This window comes from Suncus etruscus, chromosome 6, assembly GCF_024139225.1.
Source record: "Suncus etruscus isolate mSunEtr1 chromosome 6, mSunEtr1.pri.cur, whole genome shotgun sequence".
In the NCBI taxonomy this organism is placed as follows: domain Eukaryota; kingdom Metazoa; phylum Chordata; class Mammalia; order Eulipotyphla; family Soricidae; genus Suncus; species Suncus etruscus.
This window is the reverse complement of record NC_064853.1, coordinates 101,630,339-101,635,267: the sequence shown is the minus strand read 5'-3', so window position 1 is coordinate 101,635,267 and position 4,929 is coordinate 101,630,339.

The window sequence follows — 4,929 nt, the reverse complement described above, 5'->3', positions numbered from 1 at the left end:
CTCTGCCCTGCTGTGCTTCTTCTGAGGATCCTGAGGACCTTAAGAGAACTCTCTCCTGTGTTTCTCTGTATTTCCTGAATTCTTGAAACTCTCCTCAGAGGCCTGGAAAGCGAACCCCCCAGAAAACTGTCACCTAGAGGCCCCAGAAAAGCCATTCAATTAACCTCTCGGATAAGAACCTTAGAATAGAAATATGGAAGATGTTTGTAGAACTCAAAGAAAGCATAGATAGATCTGAACAGAACACAAAGACAGAAATCAGAAAACTTCAAACTGAAATAACAGATCTGAAAAACACAGTAGCTCAACTGAAAAACTCAGTGGATAGCCTCTCCAGCAGGATAATAGCAGCTGAGGACAGAATCAACGTGCTGGAAGATGAGATGCAGAAAAACTCAACACAGCAGAAGCAATTGGAAAAGAACCTTAAGACAAGCGATCAGGCAATGGAAGAGGTACTCAAGGAATGTGAACAGATGAAAATAGAAGTCTTTGATAAACTCAACAGAAACAACAAGAATCATTGGAGTCACAGAGGCCCAGGTAGGAGATCCCCAGGAAGAATCAACTGTCAAAGACATCCTCAAAGATATACTCCCAGAGATAAAGACTACATGCAATCAAATTCTGCATGCCCAAAGAGTACCAGCTAAAAGAGACCCAAGGAAAAACACCCCAAGACACATCCTTGTTACAATGACAAATCCCACAGATAGAGATAGAATACTGAAAGCAGCAAGAACAAAAAGGGAAATTACATTCAAAGGAGAATCCTTAAGACTCACAGCAGACATGTCACAAGGAACTCTCAAGGCCAGAAGACAGTGGTGAGATATTGTGACAAGACTGAATGAAATGGATGCCTCACAGAGAATACTGCACCCTGCCCGATTAACATTCAGGTTTGAAAGAAGGATACATAGCTTCATGGATAAACAACAGCTCAGAAACTTCACAGATGAAAAACTAGCCTTAAAGAAAAAACTGAAAAGTCAAGACAACTGAAAAGTTAAGACAAGTTAAGACAAGAGAGACCTTATCTTATCTACAAAGATGACATTAAACCCTATGACAATCATCTCCCTCAATGTCAAAGGACTAAATTCACCAATTAAAAGACACAGAGTGACAAAATGGGTCAGAAAGATGAATCCAACCTTCTGCTGCCTACAAGAAACACACCTGAATAATCAGAACAAGCATAGACACAAAATCAAAGGCTGGAGGAAAATCATCCAAGCAAACAACACCCTTAAAAAAGCAGGGGTGGCCATATTAATATCTGATGACACCAACTTTATACTCAGAAAAGTGGTAAGGGACAAAGATGGACACTTTGTACTAATCAAGGGATATGTGCAACAAGAAGAAATCAGACTATTAAACATATATACTCCCAATGGGAGACCAGCAAACTATCTAATATAATTATTGACAAATCTGAAAGAAGACATCAATAATAACGCAGTAATTGTGGGAGACCTCGACACTACCCTGTCAACACTTGATAAATCAATCAACTGAAACCCAACAAAAAATTACAAGAACTGAAAACAGAAATGGAAGAAAGAGGACTAATATATATATATATATATATATATATATATATATATATATATATATATATATGACACTCCACCCAAAAAAACCTGAATACACATTCTTCTCAAATGTACATGGGTCATTCTCCAGGATAGATCACATGATGACACATAAATCATACCTTCATAAAATCAAGAGGATAGAAATCTTGCAGGCTACCTTTGCTGACCACAAGGCTCTGAAATTAGATGTAAACTACAAAGGCACAGAGAAGAAAAACTTTAACAATTGAAAATTAAACAGCCTGCTACTGAATAACCAGTGGGTCCGAGATGAAATCAAAGAGGAAATCAAAACTTTCCTGGAAACAAATGATAATGAAGACACAAACTGCCAGAATCTATGGGACACAGCAAAAGTGGTCCTGAGAGGAAAATTTATAGCTTTGCAAGCACACACCAGGAAGAAAGAAGAGGCATACCTGAATAACTTAATGAGGCAGCTCATAGAATTAGAAAATGACCAACAAAAGGAACGAAAAATAGGGAGACAGAAGGAAATAACAAAGCTGAAAGCAGAAATCAATGAAGTGGAAAACCAAAAAACAACCCAAAAGATCAACGAAAACAGAAGTTGGTTCTTTGAAAAAATAAACAAGACTGATAGTCCATTGGCAAAATTCACAAAGAAAGAAAGAGAGAGAAAACTGATAACCCATATTAGAAATGAAAAGGGGGAGATCATGACAGATATTGAAGAGATCCAAAGGGTAATCGGAGACTACTTTGAGAAACTTTATGTTACTAAACATGAGAACCTAGAAAAAATGGGTAAAATCTTGGACACTTATAACTTTCCACAGTTAAGTAAGGAGGATGTAGTATATCTAAACACCCCATCACTATTGAGGAAATTGAAACTGTAATCAAACGGCTGCCTAAAAAGAAAAGCCCAGGCTCAGATGAATTTACTAATGAATTCTTTCAAACCTTCCAAGAGGAGATACTACCAATCATTGCCAGGCTCTTCCATGAAATGGAAAAAATGGGAACACTCCCAAACAGCTTTTATGAAAACAACATCACCTTGATACCAAAACCAGACAGAGATGCTGCCAAAAAAATAAAATTACAGACCAATATCCCTGATGAATGCAGATGCAAAGATCTTCAACAAAATCCTGGCAAATAGGATCCAATGCATCATCAAGAAGATCATACACTACGACCAAGTAGGTTTTATCCCAGGAATGCAAGGATGGTTTAATATCCATAAATGTATCAACATAATACAAAACATCAACAACATGAAAAATAAAAATCACATGATCATTTCAATAGACACAGAGAAAGCATTTGATAATATTTAACACCCATTCTTAATAAAAAAAAAAACTCTCAGCAAAATGGGAATGAAAGGAACCTGTCTCAATCTATTTAAAGCCATCTACCACAAGCCAATGGCAAATATTATCCTCAATGGAGAAAAACTAAAAGCCTTCCCTCTAAATTCTAGTACAAGACATGGCTGTCCACTCTCACCACTCCTCTTCAACATAGTACTGGAAGTACTTGCTATAGCAATTAGGCAAGAAAAAGATATCAAGGGAATCCAGATAGAAAAGGAAGAAGTCAAGCTCTCACTATTTGCAGGTGACATGATACTCTACTTAGAAAACCCTAAAGACTCTACCAAAAAGCTTCTAGAAACAATAGACTCATATAGCAAGGTGTCAGGCTACAAAATTAACACACAAAAATCAATGGCCTTTTTATACACCAATAATGCTAGGGAAGAGATGGGCATTAAGAAGGCAATCCCTTTCACATTAGTGCCACAAAACTCAAATATCTTGGAGTCAACTTGACCAAAGACGTGAAGGATCTATACAAAGAAAACTATAAAGCCCTGCTCCAAGAAATAAGAGAAGACAAACGGAAATGGAAACACATACCTTGCTCATAGATTGGCAGGATTAACATCATTAAAATGGCAATAATCCTCAAAGCATTATACAGATTTAATGTGATCCCTCTAAAGACATCCATGACATTCTTTAAAGAAGTGGATCAAACACTTATGAAGTTTATCTGAAACAATAAACACCCTCGAATAGCTAAAGCACTCCTAGGGAAAAGGAATATGGGAGGCATTAATTTCCCCAACTTCAAACTGTATTACAAAGCAATAGTTATCAAAACAGCATGGTATTGGAATAAAGACAGACCCTCAAATCAGTGGAATAGGCTTGAGTTCTCAGAGAATATTCCCAAGACATACAAGCACCTAATTTTTGACAAAGGAGCAAAAAAAAAAAAAAACTAGAGTGGAACAGGGAAAACCTCTTCAACAAATGGTGCTGGCAGAACTGGTTAGCCACTTGCAAAAAAAGCAAACATAGACCCCCAGTTAACATCATGTACGAAGGTAAAATCCAAATGGATTAAAGACCTTGATATCAGACCTGATACCATAAGGTATATAGAACAACATGTAGGTAAAACTCTCCATGACATTGAGACTAAAGAATCTTGAGGGAGGAAATTGCACTTTCCAAACAAGTGGAAACAGAGATAAACAGATGGGAATACATTAAGCTGAGAAGCTTCTGCATCTCAAAAGAAATAGTGCCCAGAATACAAGAGCCACCCACCATGTGGGAGAAATTGTTCACCCAATACCCATCAGATAAGGGGCTAATATCCAAAATATACAGGGCACTGACAGAACTTTACAAGAAAAAATGTCTAATCCCATCAAAAAAATGAGGAGAAGAAATGAACAGACACTTTGATAAAAAAAGAAATACAAATTGCCAAAAGGCACATGAAAAAATGCTCTTCATCACTAATCATCAGGGAGATGCAAATCAAAACAATGATAAAAAATGCTCCTCATCACTAATCATCAGGGAGATGCAAATCAAAACAATGATGAGATACCATCTCACACCTTAGAGATTGGTACACATCACAAAGAATGAGAACAATCAGTGCTGGCGGGGATATGGAGAGAAAAGAACTTTATCCATTGCTAGTGAGAATGCCGTCTAGTCCAACCTTTGTGGAACGCGATATGGAGAATCCTACAAAAATTGGAAATTGAGCCTCCATTTGATCCAGCTATTCCACTCCTAGGGATATACCCTAGGAACACAAGAATACAATACAAAAATCCCTCCCTCACACCTATATTTATTGCAGTGCTATTTTCAATAGCCATACTCTGGAAACAACCAAGATGCCCTTCAACAGATGAATGGCTAAAGAAACTGTGGTACAAATACACAATGGAATATTATACAGCCGTCAGGAGAGATGAAGTCATAAAATTTTCCTATACATGAATGTACATGGAATCTATCATGCTGAGTGAAATAAGTCAGAG